At 33.5% G+C, this 17866-nt stretch overlaps 1 protein-coding gene across 2 annotated transcripts in view; it reads right to left on the bottom strand.

Moving 5' to 3' along the window:
• The window catches only part of arsk (arylsulfatase family, member K), a 183928-nt gene that overhangs the window by 2423 nt on the left and 163639 nt on the right, over positions 1-17866 (bottom strand). The window lies entirely within an intron of this gene.

Below are 17866 nucleotides of genomic sequence, written 5' to 3'. Positions count from 1 at the left end.
ACTAAATCTGGAACGCGTTTTATATAAAAAAAAACAAATAGATCTGACACCACGTAAACACATATGAAGTATTAGTGGAATTTAGAAGTCCATACTAAATCATAAAAGTAGGCATTTCAGATAAAATCGATGTACGGTCTTAAAATGATAACCCGGAAAAATTACTGATGCAGAAAATTATTCAGAGAAAGCAGAGAATGCTCAGAGAGCATAACAAGCCACGACTGAAAAAATAATCATCGGTTTGCCACTGGAAACAGTAAAGAAACACCCCAGAGGGTAGAGTCCAGCCCCCTACGTTTTTTTTCCACATGCCATTATTTTATTTGTTTTGCTATTGAATATTAGCCTATAAATCAGTGATATAATCTTTACAGACCCCCTATAATATATAAAACCAAAGTCACATGAATAACCAATACTGCACTCTCAGAAAAAATGTTGTATACCAAAGAAGGTACAAACCCTTGGCATTGGGGCAGTAACTTTTTATGGGACAGAATTGTACCTTAATACAAAGAAACTAATTTGTGCTATTGCAGTTTGTACTTTTAAGGACAAGGACATGATTTGACCCATGGAAAACCTAAATGTACCTTTGGTTTTTAAATCTGCAAAAACAATATTGTACCCCAAAGGCACAAATCTGATCTATGACAAACCACTATACAATACCACTACAGTGACAAGACATTTTGTACCCTAACATTGTCAAAGGTGTTTCTTCAAGAACTATTTAAATACATTTTGCTTCATCCAAAATGCCTCAGTTTATTTTCAGTAAATATAAAACATCAAATACATTTTTAAACAATGTTTTAAAGACGTTTCTTGTTGTGTAAATGCACCTTTTCCATTTATAATAAAGAATAAAAAAACACTAACATAAATCAAAATATCTATTTTTGCTAAACATTTCACAACTTTTTTCACAAAAAGTTACAGAAATACATTCTCCCATGTACAATATTAAACAAACAAACAAACAAACAAACAAACAAACAAACAAACAAACAAACCAAAAATCTCCAATTTTCACATGATGCCTTTGTAAGCATGTCAAAGTTCATTTAATTTACTTAATTTTAAAATAGAAATGCAAACATATTGTAATGAGATATGCACAATGTTTAATTAGTTTTACAATACTAAAATGTTTGCATGAACACTTTGTATATGCAGGACTTTCGCCAGATACTAGTGGAAGGCAAACACCAAAAGGTGCGAATATCAATAATGAAACTGTAATTATCAGTAGATGTTTTCTAAATGTTTATTAAAAAGCCTTACATGTTTACTTTCCAACACCTAAAGTTTTGTTTTACCATTTTTTTGTATTATAGAACTTAATAATAAATGTTTACGAGTTTCTTTAAACATACAGTTGAAGTTAGCATTATTAGCCCCCCTGAATTTTTAGACCGCTTGTTTATTTTTTCCCCAATTTCTGTTCGACAGAGAGATTTTTAAACACATTTCTAAACATAATAGTTTTAATAAATCATTTCTAAAAACAGATTTATTTTATCTTTGCCATGATGACTAAATAATGTTTGACTAGATATTTATCAAGACAGCCCAAAGTGACATTTAAAGGCTTAACTAATTAGCTAACTAGGCAGGTTATGGTAATTAGGCAAGTTATTGTATAACGAAGGTTTGTTTTGTAGACAGTCTTGAAAAAATATAGCTTAAAGGGGCTAATAATTTTGACCTTAAAATGGTGTTTAAAAAATTAAAAACTGCTTTTATTCTAGCCAAAATTAAACAAAAAAGACTTTTTCTGGAAGAAAAAATATTATCAGACATACTGTGAAAATATCCTTGCTCAGTTGAACGTTATTTGGAAAATATTTTAAAAAGAAAGTTAAAGGGATCTAATAACCTCAACTGTATGCTTTTAAATGAAGATTCTTGTTTTAATAGGAGTTTATTTATAAATCACTTTGCCTTTCCAGTACTATTTATTTTTAGAGATGTTGTAATAAAGGAGTTGTCCAACACTTATGTACCTTTTATATGAGAAATATTGTGTAGCTTCATTTCAATTAGACCATAAAAGGTACAGAACAGTACTATATAAGGTCTTATCTGTACCATAAGGTACAACTTTTACAAAGGTACTTAAGGAACATTAAGGTCCTTAAGGAACATTATTTGTACCACTGTGTACCTTTTTTCTGAAAGTGTTTAATATACAGACACATATTATAGTTTATGTGGTTCTAAATTTAAATATATTAAGTTAATATAATTATTGTTTGTACTTATCATATACTCTGTTCAGTTATATGCACATTGATTTGCATATAACAGTATTTGCTATTATTAATTTCACTTCACATGGAATTTGTGACAATCTGTTTAAATCTTACAGTTTTTTTATTTATTTAAATTTTTTTTTTTGATTGCTAAAACAATTTCTGAACCCTTTCTCCATTTTCTTACACCATTAAACACAAAACCTTATTTTCAAGTTCTATTACAGTGTTTCTCAACTGCTAAAACACTAAACCCTATTGTCTGAACCAAATGCTCCGTTGCCTGAACCCACTGATTGAATCAATCTATCTTTTGGCAAAACCATAAGCACTTTTCACCTGTTTAGACACAACTTGCAACACGTTTTTTATTGTGATGCACCACTGCTGCATAATGTGGTGAGAAAAAGTGACAAAAATAAAAAACAATTACAGTTTTTTTATAATGGCTATGACAGTTTTTTCAATACATTTAACACGTTTCCTAAACTCTAAGTTATTTTTTTTTTGGATTGCTTAAGCACGATTTTTAAAACAGGGCCCATGTTTTCAAAACAGTAAACACAATTAGCACAACCACACACCCAATTAGCAAAACACTACAGATCCTTTGCATAATTAAACACTCTTGTGAAAACTATACACTTGTGTTTAAAAACCACACTTTTTTTACCATAAGAAACACACGTTTCACATTTATACACTGTTTGCACGAGTTACACACTGCTGTGATAAACCTAAAACACTTTTAGCACTTCTACTTCCCTATGATTAGAGTAGGCTACCATCAACAAAGCACAAATAAAAAGTAAATTCCCAAACACTACTCAAGAACAATGTTGCACCTTGAAGAAACTCATTTATTCCTCAAGATGTCCAACATGTTTACATGAAGATTCAAAGTACTGTAACATGTCACTTTACGTATTGAACTGTAAGTTAGACATTGTCTCTTCGTCTAGCTGGATCTGGCATGAGAATTATCAACATTGCAATGTTGTCCTTAGCTAGACACCTTGGAAAGAAATGTCTTGAATGTAGAATCTTGTATTGCTGCTACCTCCATCTGGTCACAGGCCTCCTCCATGGCTTGGATGAGGGGAACCTCAGCTTGTAGACGGAGATCATATACCTTTCACCACTATGCCAAGAAAAACTCTTCAATAGGGTTGAGGAATGGAGAGTGTGGTGGAAGATATAGGACGTTGAAATGTGGATGTTGCTGAAACCAGTTCTGAACCAGAGCAGAACGGTGGAAAGACACATTGTCCCAGACAACAATGTATTGCAAATGATCGATTTGATTTTCTGCTGTTATGTTGTGCAATTGGTCCAAGAATGTAAGTATATGTGCTGTGTTGTAAGGGCCCATATGGTCATGGCAGTGGAGGACCCCATTCTTTGTAATGGTTGCACAGAGTGTTACTGTATATTTCCCCCACGTTGCCCTGGGACATTGACTATAGCCCTGTGCCCAATGGTGTTTCTTCTACTCCATGTTCTCATCAGGTTAAACACACCATCATCTACGTCAGTGGTTCCCAACCTGGCCAGAGTTCACAAGGGGGGCGCGGGAGAGGATAAGTGTTGAGGTAGAAAAAGGCATAAAATGCTCCACTATTATACAGGGCTGTACAATTAATCCAAAATCCGATTTCGATTTCAAACGATTATAAAAAAGCATTAATCAAGATAAACAATTATATGCATCATATACCGCCCCCTTTCCAGTTGTATGTGTTGCGAAAGACCGCGTGCTTATGTGTGTGTGCAACACGCACACGCAGTCAGAAGCATGCGGCCGTCAGCATTCGCTCTCATTCGCACCCTGAGACGAGCAGAGAAGCGCAGACATCTAGTCATCTTAACGTGAGCGCTTTAATGGTCAAATAGGTGTCAAAACGCGGTGTTTAGTGATTATTTATATTAACCCTCATTTGTGTAATAAACAAACGAGTTGAGGATCAAAAGACGTGAAAGAGAAACCATTAAAGAGACAGCGCAAAATATTCCTGCTGCCGCCTGTTTTTATTATCATTAATCAAACATAACGAGAAAATGTTTCTCTGCTCTTGACTGAAGGATTTCTGTAGCTAAAGTGTTTTTTTTACAGTGGAGATGCTTAAAGCACAGTTTGTTTTATATTTTTATTCTATTGTATTTATTTCTCTTTCCTTTGCAGGGTGGAAAATAACTGTATATATACACTTGAAGTTAGAATTATTAGCCCTCTTGAATATAAGCAAACCTTTTCCTGCCCAATTTCTGTTTAATGTAAAGAATTTTTTTTTACTTATTTCTGAACATAATAGTTTTGATATCTCATTTCTAATTACTGATTTCTTTTATCTTTGCTATGATGACAGCACATAATATTTTACTAGATGTTTTTCAAAATATAAGCATTCAAATTTAAGTGCAATTCAAAGGCTTAATTAGAGTAATTAGGCAATTCATTGTATAACAGTAGTTTCTTCTGCAGACAATCAAAAATATATATTGCTTAAGGGGGCTAATAATATTGATCTTAAAATAGGTTCAAAATATTTAAACCTGCTTTTATTCTAGCTAAAATAAAACAAATAAGCCTAGAAGAAAAACAAATATTAGAGGAAATACTGTTAAATTCCTTGTTCTGTTAAACATAATTTGGGAAATATTTATAAAAAAAAAAAATTCTCAGGAATATATGTATTTTTAAGTACCAAAAAAAAAAAAAAAATCAAAACACATGCTTAAAATTCCAACATAATAGTAAAAATAATTAAAATAAATGACTCTAAATAATTTTTTACATTTTTCTCACTTGCGCAATGTGCTTGTCCAACTTCTCGTAAAGGCAAAATCAAAACAAAAATGGCAGACAAACGTCAATGTAATGATTCTTCAGAGGCGAAGAAAAAGATTAGACAGTATGACAAAGCCTATCTAAATACACATAAACACACACATACAGTAATATATATATATATATATATATATATATATATATATATATATATATATATATATATATATATATATATATATATGGTACATATGTGTGTGCGTGCGTGTGTATTTATATGGTGGGGGGGCTCCAATGTTTGTATATGTTCATGGGGGGGGGCCCCAGAGAAAAAGGTTGGGAACCACTGATCTACGTAAGCAAACTCATGCTAGATCTCCTCTCCATCCATTCGTAAAATTACCTGAAGCACAGTGTCAGGCAAAATTGTGCAGTTCAGTGTAGATCTAGTATTACAGTACAGTAAAAGATAATGAGACAGTATGCAAGATTACACTGCTAAAGTGAATACATAACTCTGCATAATCATGCCACAGTCTTTTCACCCTTTCGAAATTGTGCTCGAAAGGCACTCCATAAATTTGCTTCATTTGAATATGTTTTTAAAATTTTTTTATGGTGTGTGCCAGTGTTGATATTGAGACCTAATGGTTTTCATTTAAACTGGCATTTTACAGTGCTTAAACACCTGATTGATATGTCTACAATTAATCAAACAAGTGTTTGCACACCTGACGGAAGTGACTTTATGATAGATTTTAGTGTGTAATGTATGTTAAGTGTGTTTAGTGTTTTGAAAATCACTGTGTGTAGATTTTTGCAACAAGTGTTAAGTTGACAATGTGCTTATAGTTGTGCAAATATGGGCTGATGTTTTGATACTTGTGTGTAAGGTTTTGCTAAGTGTACTACTTTTAATTTTAGTGTGTAAGCAATCCAAACAAGGTAATCTTCTATTCTTCCCGGTCTTCTGCATTTGGCCACATGTTCTCATCCACATTACACTTGATATCTTCTATGGCCCGGCACGGTAATGGTAGCCATTATTATGTTTCTCCCATGGCTACATCCCCAGCCTCATCAACATAGATAATTCCAGGTACTTGATTGGCCTCCAACTTCATGACTCTCTGAAAGTAATTAGACACAGTGTATGCAAATGCTGTACTGTACTGTATATCTACTGTATGTACTAATGAACTCCAGGTTTTAGAGTAGTTTACTGTGAAACACACTGTGTATAGTATAAGGACTGTATTGCATAACCTTACCTGGATGTATTGGTGATGGAGTTCTTTGATTCGCTCACTGTTCCATTCAGTGTCCTCTTTTAGAACATATAATCATGTGATCAGATAAACCTCAACACATGAGTGTGGTTTCTCGATAAAATCAGTTGTGAGATACATTTAAAAACTAAAATAAGCAATGGAATAAAATACAGGGAATATATCTGTGTTTCAGTTCACAATATGAGCAGCTGTTAACTTTGACTACTAGCCTATATAAGTTGTGTTTAGAACATGAAGTTATCTGTTCTGACATTCAGAGTGAAAGCATTTGTAAATTTGACTATAATATTACATTATTTTGGTCTTGGTTGAGTTTGTGTGTAAAAGAAGTTCAAGCATTTTAAATTGGTGTTAACTGCATGCATTTTGTATCAAACCAACAAGAAATGTGTTCATTGTATAGCCTACAAAGACGAATGTTGTGCTAATCGTGTAAAGAATTTAGGAACCCTGTTAAATGTATTGAAAAAACTGTCAAAGCAATTGTAAAAAAAAAAAACTAACAAAACCACTGACTTCTCTTGCAAAATTAAACTTTTGTCTTAAACAGTTTTACCTATGTTCAAAGTAAAGCACTGATTTCAAATAATACACAAAGTGATCAAAATGATATACACCATCAAGAAGTCAGTAAACAATACAACACAAAACAAAAAAACATGTAGTTTAAAACATATATTCTCAGAAATAAGAACAGTTTTACAGTTTTTTTCTAACTGCTAACACATCTTTTAAAACAACATCTGCTTTTTTAAAACTCTACACACAATTTTCAAAACTGCACTCAAAAAGGCAAAATGTCTCACATCTTCAAAATGTAACACTGCATTCAAAATATAATAAAGATGTCAGAATGAAGCATTGCATCATGTAATATATATTTTAGTTCCATTTTTATGTATTTTTTCCACTAAAGATTTCCACATGACTTAAATGACCTTTAACAAAATCGTAAAACATACTTTTTCAAGAATCAAGAATCAGTGCATATAGACAAAAAGAGACATTTAGGTCAACATCAACACCTTAAAATATTGAACACCATGAAAACATTCAGGGTGAAAACACAGAACTAAATGCATCAACAAATGGCATAATCTTCACAATTACAAACTTTAAAATGTCAAAAAAGTGTTACAAATAAGAATATTCGCATTACCGTTTCAATATGCATTTTCATAGACACCAATGACTGCAAAAAAATTTTACTTTTACTTAAAATGAATTACCATTACAGTAACGTACATGATCTGTCCCTAAAATAATAATATAAATACAGTGAATAAAAAGTATTCCATCCCAAAGATGTCTAAAATGGACTGGTGGTTGATATCTGTGAGTTGTTTAGTAAAGGGATATGTCATTCATTTTTTTCTTTATTAAAAACACCTCACAAATATACAAACCCTGTCATTGTCCTTGTGCTCAGCCCAATTGAACCTACATTTTTGTTATGCTAAAAACGGTTATTTTGAAAATAAAATTACTTCAGAAATAGCTCAGTTTAAGTTTTTATCATTCACATCAATTAAATAAAACATTAAATTATTAATCAATTATAAAAACAATTACTACAAAAATAAAATACAAATAAATTGTTTCTGTCAGTCCTGTCACATTTGCATTTTAAATTTAACATAAATTGTATAATTTTTCAGGACGAAAATAAAAGTCAGGCCCTGTCACATTTTTAATGAGTGAAAATAAATAAAGACCCCAGTAATACTTATACTCAATTGAACGCTGATAAACCTGCAGTTTAACAATTTCCTCTTTCAACTAGTTTAATGTACTGTTATTTAAAAACATTCAAAACTTTAATGTACGCTGTAAAATCACTAGGTGGCGTGCGATGTTCATTTTTAGATCACAGTGCTTTGAATAAGACTTTCTCGTATAAAAATGAAGTTATATTAAAACACTGCTGTATGGTGGCCACATTTCCTGGTGCGTCTCCTATAGTGCATTTTTTTTTAATTTTGTGCAAATTAAAATAAACAATTAGGATGTGTGCAGATTAAATCAGTTGCTTTAATTATGTTTAATCAAAAATCTCACTATGACTCACATAATATAAAAAAACACCAAACCAATATTAATTTTTTTTACTAAATCACAGTGAAAAATAAAACGAAAGAAACGTGAGATCATATATTAAATGTAACATTTAAATCTACCTATTTAACTTTTTTACTTTACAACTTTTCAAATGTCATTTTATGCTCATATTTCGTTTCATTATTTTTTTTATTGAACAAATATTAATGTACAGCAACTTGGCATTATCATTACACCTTTACATTACAAAAAAATAAAAATAAAACAGGTACAAATAAAGAACAGATAATATGTTACATAAAATAATTCTAATTAAAATAATACATAACTAAATATAAAAAATAAATGAAAAGGACTAGGAGTTTTCCTGTAATTTATACTTTTCTCTCAAAGACAGACTAATTGCATCATCTTTAGGGATTTTAGATGTAAAGTAATCTCATTATAAAAAGCACAAAACATTGGTTTCACCTTTAAATATTTTGATTTTTGTAACATTTTCCAAGCATAAGGATGTTGTTGATTAAAAAAGCATCTTTATTACTGTCCATGACAAGTCCATAAATGATGTCATTCACATTAAAGATCCTGATGTGTGGAATATTTTGGTAAAGCCAGGCATTACGCATCCACAAACATACAGTGATGATCTGTTGTTTCAATATCATCACAAAACATTTATAAGACTCAAATCCAAATCTAATTCTTAAATATTCACTTGACGAATAAATACAATTTTTATATAAAAACTTCTTTAGTTTTTGGAGGCAGAGGAAGCTTTAAATGTTCAGTTATATGTGAATGGTATCTTAAGATAATTTAAGTGCAATTGAGTTTCTAAACCGCTAGAGGATAATGTTGTTAAATTAATTTCTAATCTTTTTGTTTGAACCTTCTTTGCAATCACACCTTCAATGAAAAAGGGGGGAACAGTTGCGGCTGCAAGGGTAGCCAGAAAATATGGCTTTATAGATTCAAATTGTACTCGATTAGAAATTATAATATATTTATTACAAACATTCCTGTGAAATTGCTCATGGAATTTAATTACGGAAGTCCTAAGAAGCCATGCAGTCAAATATTTTTTCTTGTTTTGTCGTGATCACGACTTATTTATCTCGTGATCTCGACATAACAAAAAGTTGTTTTGTCGTGATCTCGATATAACAAAAAGTTGTTTTGTCGTGATCATGACTTAATTATCTCGTGATCTCGACATAACAAAAAGTTGTTATGTCGTGATCACGACTTAATTTTTTTTTTTTTTGCTTTTATTTATTAATTAATTTATTTATTTATTTATTTATTATTATTATTATTATTATTATGCTATATATATTTTTATTAATATCTGGCCAATGTCTGTCCAGGCAGTGAATAGCCTATGCACTGCAAACAGGGAGAAAATAGCCTTACTGCAAATGCGCATTTCATGCAACACAATAAAGGCCTTCAGAACACCCGATTTGAGCGCAAACGTGCTCATGATTAATGTACATTTATGATTTAATGTGTTATATATTACTATTTACAATCATATTCCCTCAACGGTTTCCATTTTAAAGTAACTCTGGCGCAATGTTCAAGTTGTAAATAATTTGACGAACTTGACGAATAAAATAACATTTTTATATAAAAACTTCTTTAGTTTTTGGAGGCAGAGAAAGCTTTAAATGTTCAGTTCTATGTGAATGGTATCTTAAGATAATTTAAGTGAAATTGAGTTTCTAAACCGCTAGAGGATAATGTTGTTAAATTAATTTCTAATCTTTTTGTTTGAACCTTCTTTGCAATCACACCTTCAATGAAAAAGGGGGGAACAGTTGCGGCTGCAAGGGTAGCCAGAAAATATGGCTTTAATAATAGATTCAAATTTTACTCGATTAGAAATTATAATATATTTAGTACAAACATTCCTGTGAAATTGCTCATAAAATTTAATTACGGAAGTCCTAAGAGGCCATGCATTAAAATATTTTTTCTTGTTTTGTCGTAATCACGACTTATTTATCTCGTGATCTCGACATAACAAAAAGTTGTTATGTCGTGATCTCGACATAACAAAAATTTGTTTTGTCGTGATCACGACTTAATTATCTCGTGATCTCGACATAACAAAAGTTTTTATGTCGTGATCTCGACATAACAAAAAGTTGTTATGTCGACATAACAAAAAGTTGTTATGTCGTGATCAAGACTTATTATCTCGTGATCTCCATATAACAAAAAAGTTGTTATGTCGTGATCACGACTTAAATCTTTTTCTTATATTTATTTATTTATTTATTTATTTATTTATGTATTATTATTATTATTGTTATTATTATTATTATTATTATCATTATTATTATTATTATTATTATTAGGCTATATATATTTTTTATTAATATCTGGCCAAATGTCTGGCCAGGCAGTGAATATATGCACTGCAAACAGTGAGAAAACAGCCTTACTGCAAACGCGCATTCGTGCAACGCATTAAAGGCGTTCAGAACACCCGATTTGAGCGCAAACGGGCTCGTGATTAATGTACATTCATGATTATATTAATGTGTTATATATTACTATTTAAAATCATATTCCCTCAACTGTTTCCATTTTAAAGTAACTCTGGCGCAATGTTCAAGTTGTAAATAATTTGACGAACTTGACGAATTAAATAACATTTTTATATAAAAAATGTTTATGCGGCTGCAAGGGTAGCCAGAAAATATGGCTTTAATAATAGGTTCAAATTTTACTCGATTAGAAATTATAATATATTTAGTACAAACATTCCTGTGAAATTGCTCATAGAATTTAATTACGGAAGTCCTAAGAGGCCATGAATTAAAATATTTTTTCTTGTTTTGTCGTGATCACGACTTATTTATCTCGTGATCTCGACATAACAAAAAGTTGTTATGTCGTGATCACGACTTAATTATCTCGTGATCTCGACATAACAAAAAGTTGTTATGTCGTGATCACGACTTATTATCTCGTGATAACAAAAAAGTTGTTATGTCGTGATCACGACTTAATATCTCGTGATCTCGACATAACAAAAAGTTGTTATGTCGTGATCACGATTTAATTTTTTTTTTTTTTGCTTATATTTATTTATGTATTATTATTATTATTAGGCTATATATTTTTATTAATATCTGGCCAAATGTATGGCCAGGCAGTGAATATATGCACTGCAAACAGGGAGAAAATAGCCTTACTGCAAACGCGCATTCGTGCAACACATAAAGGCGTTCAGAACACCCGATTTGAGCGCAAACGGGCTCGTGAGTAGCCTACATTCATGATTATATTAATGTGTTATATATTACTATTTAAAATCATATTCCCTCAACTGTTTCCATTTTAAAGTAACTCTGGCGCAATGTTCAAGTTGTAAATAATTTGACGAACTTGACGAATAAAATAACATTTTTATATAAAAACTTCTTTAGTTTTTGGAGGCAGAGGAAGCTTTAAATGTTCAGTTATATGTGAATGGTATCTTAAGATAATTTAAGTGCAATTGAGTTTCTAAACCGCTAGAGGATAATGTTGTTAAATAAATTTCTAATCTTTTTGTTTGAACCTTCTTTGCAATCACACCTTCAATGAAAAAGGGGGGAACAGTTGCGGCTGCAAGGGTAGCCAGAAAATATGGCTTTAATAATAGATTCAAATTTTACTCGATTAGAAACTATAATAAATTTAGTACAAACATTCCTGTGAAATTGCTCATGGAATTTAATTACGGAAGTCCTAAGAGGCCATGCATTAAAAATATTTTTTCTTGTTTTGTCGTGTTGATCAGGACTTATTTATCTTGTGATCTCGACATAACAAAAAGTTGTTAGTGCCCCACATTTCACCCCGGTATCTGGGCCCACAGTAGCATGAATTGTGGGGCATGTGTGGGCCCACTTTGAGACAGCCCAAAAGTGTGGGCTGACTGTGGGATAACCCGCTCTGATTAGTGTGGGATAGCCCACAGTCAGCCCACACCATTGGGCCCACAGTGGGCGACTCGCAATGATCCTGTCTGAGCCACTGAGTCTGGTTCTACTTTGTACATACAGAAAACCATTATACAATGCATTTTCAGAACAGTTTTACTTGACAATACACTGTTTCATGTTCGTAAATATTTATTTACAGAGTTTAATAACAAAAAATGAACAACTGTATGATATTGAAACAGAATTATATTTTATACAAAATCAAACATAAATAAACACACAAAAGAAAACGCAATTTTTTAACTCCAAAAAATGTAATTAAAAGTAAGTCCCTTCTGAGTTTTGGCCCTTCCTTGGCGCCCACCATCTCTGTCTCTTGACTTTCTTAACCATGATTTTATTGTTGCTTCTACTTGGCAAGCTGTTCCTTTGCTGATTTTTTTTACAGTGTCTGGGAAATAAAACAATTGAAATACAAATGTTTAAAACAATGTGTTATTTAGGTTCAATGGACCCTTTTGACAATTCTGGGTTGTTTAGTAGCAGAAGTCATCATACTTATGGCAGAATACAACAAAATGTTTGCATTTTATTTTGCTCCAATAACCAAAGGAAAACTCAGTGATGGTGTTATCAATACTTTCAGAAAAAGCAAAAAAATTAAAATAAAATAATAATAATATTAGTGTGAGACTGATAATGGCAACCAGAGGAGAGAACCTGCCCATTGGAACTGCATTAGAAACACCTGACATAAGCAATCTTTTTTTTTTTTTTTGTAGTTTGACGCACAGATGACATAATACAAAGTATAGCTTTAGAAGTGTACATACATTTTTTTAAAAATCCAAAATGAAAAAGAACTAAAGATTTAAGTTGCTAATCACCATTAAACACATCATAACCTTTTTGTGAAAAGGGTCCATGTACTCTTACAAAAAATGTATTCAAGTATACTATTATATTCATTTTAAACTACAATTAAGAAAGTATAGAGTATATTCAGTATACAGCAGAATAAAACTATAGTGGTTTGTTGAAAGTGTACTCACTTTGTACCTCAAGGAAGTGTGTGTGTGTGTGTGTGTGTGTGTGTGTGTGTGTGTGTATCTTTTACTCTGTGTGCAGCTGTAATGGTTAAGTGCAATAGTCAAGTTCTAAGCAAAGAATAGAGTACATAAACTAAATATTTACAACAAGTATTATAAAAGTATACTACTCAGGAGTTCACTTGCCGTACAAATGAAAAATGTCATTGTGAAATTTTCAAGTAGTACACTTACAAGTATACTAGTAGTTAATACATAACGCATATCACATCTATTGAATCTGAGATTAGATTTTCTTTTAAGGGTTGTTTCTGTTTCTAAATCGTTAATACTCTGTTAAACTGTTAAAACTGTTAAAAAGTGTTAAAAAGATGTGCTTGGCAGGTTTTAAAATTAGACAAATTGACCAACATTATAAATAAAGTTAAAAACTTATATTATTATTTGTAGCTGTTACAAAGCCCCTGGGGTTGTAAAAAGACTCCAGGATAATGAAAAGTGTTTCAGTCTTTAAAAAATTGTGGACAAATAAATGTTACTTACTTAACTGTTTCTACTGTTCTTACTGTATATGACTAGTAATTTTTCCTTCAGATTTCCTTTTTAACTCCTGTTACAGAGGGTTATAATATAGAAACATTACATACTCTACCTTTAAATGCTTTGCAGATGAGCATGCTCCTAATGACCTAGCCCTTCTAGCAGTTGCTGGGCTAGTGGAGTGTCAGCACAGTATCATACATCTGCTCTGCATCTCTGGGACAGCTCTGTGTAATCCAAACGTAAACAATTCTGTAACAGTCGTTGTAACCCTCGTCTTAAACCAAAAATGTATTTATACAATCAAAAGTGATATTATTATCGATTTCAACAACTTGAATACAAAAACATAGCATTTACAGAGGATTTCAGCCTGGTGGAGCCCTTTCGTTAAAGAGCCCATAATATACATGAAAAAAGGTCATATCTTGGTTGTAAGGGTCTCCAACAACAGTTTAATATGCATGCAAGGTCAAAAAACACTTTCGTGGTCTTATAATCTGCATTTATTTTTACCTAAGTATCCCAGCGACTCCTGTATGAATCGTCCAGTGATTCATTTGTGGCATGCACTAAATTCCAGGGGTTTCATTACCACAACGTAAAATGGACGTGGCTTGATCTGTGTTTGGGAAACGCCCCCTTAAAAAAAAAAAAAACAATACTGAGAGGTCACCGATCATGCGCAGTACAGGTTCTTTTTTAGCGCGGTCATTTCAAACAGGATGATTATGGATAAAGAACCTACCGCGGTGGATAACGAAGGAAAAAACAATCATACAGGTTATTTTTTTGTTGTTATAATGTTATATTTTAAAGATTTCATTAGCAAAAACAGCTCACCTCGTTTTAATCCGTTTTAATGTCTCTGGGCTTTTGTACTTCCATTTTAAACCAAATAATAATGGTTGTGGTAAGATTAACCGTGTTTTTGTAGTTTAAAATATGGTATTCAGTCATGTTTAAACAAATAAATACCACATTTTCTGTAATAAACCGTGGTTAATTTTTCTTTCTCGATCTTAGTTAATTAACATACCTCATATTTATTTTCTATTTTTATTTAAAGTCATCATACACAAAACACCTGGTATCAGGACAGGTATCTGATGTCAACTAATATAAAAGTGATCATACATGAAACACCTGGGATCAGGACAGTTATCTGATGTTAACTAATATAAAAGTGATCATACATGAAACACCTGAGATCAGGACAGGTATCTGATGTTAATATATATAAAAGTGATCATACATGAAACCCCTGGGATCAGGACAGTTATCTGATGTTAACTAATATAAAAGTGATCATACATGAAACCCCTGGGATCAGGAGGTATCTGATGTTAATGTATATAATATAAAAGTGATCATACATGAAACACCTGAGATCAGGACAGGTATCTGATGTTACTGTATATAATATAAAAGTGATCATACATGAAAAACCTGGAATCAGGACAGAGATCTGATGTTACTGTATATAATATAAAAGTGATCATACATGAAACACCTGAGATCAGGACAGGTATCTGATGTTAACTAATATAAAAGTAATTATACATGAAACACCTGGGATCAGGACAGGTATCTGATGTTAACTAATATAAAAGTGATCATACATGAAAAACCTGGAATCAGGACAGGTATCTGATGTTACTGTATATAATATAAAAGTGATCATACATGAAACACCTGGGATCAGGACAGGTATCTGATGTTACTGTATATAATATAAAAGTGATCATACATGAAACACCTGGGATCAGGACAGGTATCTGATGTTAATGTATATAATATAAAAGTGATCATACATGAAACCCCTGAGATCAGGACAGGTATCTGATGTTACTGTATATAATATAAAAGTGATCATACATGAAACACCTGGGATCAGGACAGGTATCTGATGTTAATGTATATAATATAAAAGTGATCATACATGAAACCCCTGAGATCAGGACAGGTATCTGATGTTAACTAATATAAAAGTTATCATACATGAAACACCTGGGATCAGGAGAGGTATCTGATGTTACTGCATATAAAAGTGATCATACATGAATCTCCTGGGATTAGGAGAGGTATTTGATGCTACTGTACATGATATATAAAGTATTTGACACAAAAGCCCTGGGATCGGGACAGGTATCTTAAGTTATAACAATATTAATGTAATCTGAGATGTATCTTAAGTTAATTTGTTTAATATAACACTGACTTTACATGAAACACCTGCGATCAGGACAGCTATTTTGTACTGCATATAAAAGGCATTGGACACGAAACCCCTGCGATTACGTACAGGTATCTGAATCTAACGGCTGTTCACAATCTGCGCATGATCAGTGACCTATGCAAATTAACAGATAGGCCCCGCCCACCCGATGACGTAGTAGCGGTTACGCTCAATGACTGTAAAAAATATGGACGACGCGACAGCCCCTTTTCCCATTGAACGCCTAGAGGGCAAAACGCCTGCTTGACGGGCACAAACTGTCGCAAAAGACTGCTGAAATTGGAGCCTTGACATGCGCAGAAGGACTGTCTGATGGAGCCAGAGGAGGAGCCGCGAAAATGAGCAGAGTCGAGCTTCCAACCAAACGCTTTATTTAAAATCAACCACGCCCCCCGAACTTCTCAGCATGCGTTTGCTGTCATATCAACACAAATGGATGTAATAACGTTAACAAATATGAGGGTTTTATATATTCTATCGCGCCAGCTCCGGGCTGCAGCGCATAACATACTCGCGGCGTCGCGGGCTGATTCCGGCTCGCATGCGGCAGCGCCGGCTCGCTCGGCCGCCGCATCTGGCTCGATTGACTCGGGCTGAAATTGGGCAGTGAGTCCAGGCATCCGGAGAAGGTCCAGCTGAGGTAGTCAGTCTGAGCTCTGAGGGGTAAGTCTCCGGCAGGCGAGAATCTAGCCGAACTGGTCCGAGTGTATTTTGCCATCTGGGTGGCTAGGCGTGTATCAGCAAACTAATAAGCCCGAAAAAAGCCCTGACTTTAGCGAATAAACAGTGTTCCACCAGGATCATGTATGTCAGAAACTGTAGTTTACTGCTGAACTCATTTTGTCATGGTAAAATAACACAGAAATCGAAAAATAACACTTCAGTCTCCTGCCGAAGCTCAGACGCGCTGCTTTGAGAAACGGTCAATCACAGCTGTCAATCACGATGACACGCCCAGCATTAAATTACTGCTAAAAACAAACTGTTTACAAAAATGAAGATCTGCACCAATGACTGTAAAAAATATGGACAACGCGACAGCCCTTTTTCCCATTGAACGCCTTGAGGGCAAAACGCCTGCTTGACGGGCACAAACTGTCGCAAAAGACTGCTGAAATTGGAGCCAGACATGCGCAGAAGGATTGTCTGATGGAGCCAGAGGAGGAGCCGCGAAAATGAGCAGAGTCGAGCTTCCAATCAAACGCTTTATGTAAAATCAACTACGCCCTCCGAACTTCTCAGCATGCGTTTGCTGTCATATCAACACAAATGGATGTAATAACGTTAACAAATATGAGGGTTTTATATATTCAATCGCGCCAGCTCCAGGCCACAGCGCATAACTTACTCGCGGCGTCGCGGGCTGATTCCGGCTCGCATGCGGCAGCGCCTGCTCGCTCGGCCGCCGCATCTGGCTCGATTGACTCGGGCTGGAATTGGGTAGTGAGTCCAGGCATCCAGAGTAGGTCCAGCAGAGGTAACATTAGTCAGTCTGAGCTCTAAGAGATAAGTCTCCGGCAGGCGAGAATCTAGCCGGAACTGTGTTTTGCTATCTGGGTGGCTAGGCGTGTATCAGCGAACTAATAAAGCCCGAAAAAAGCCCTGAACTTAGCGAATAAACAGTGTTCCACCAGGATCATGTATGTCAGAAACTATAGTTTACTGCTGAACTCATTTTGTCATGGTAAAATAACA

The sequence above is a fragment of the Danio rerio genome, chromosome 5, assembly GCF_049306965.1.
Source record: "Danio rerio strain Tuebingen ecotype United States chromosome 5, GRCz12tu, whole genome shotgun sequence".
Classification (NCBI taxonomy): Eukaryota; Metazoa; Chordata; class Actinopteri; order Cypriniformes; family Danionidae; genus Danio; species Danio rerio.
The sequence above is the reverse complement of the archived record's forward strand: the minus strand, read 5'-3'. Positions and strand labels throughout refer to the sequence as shown.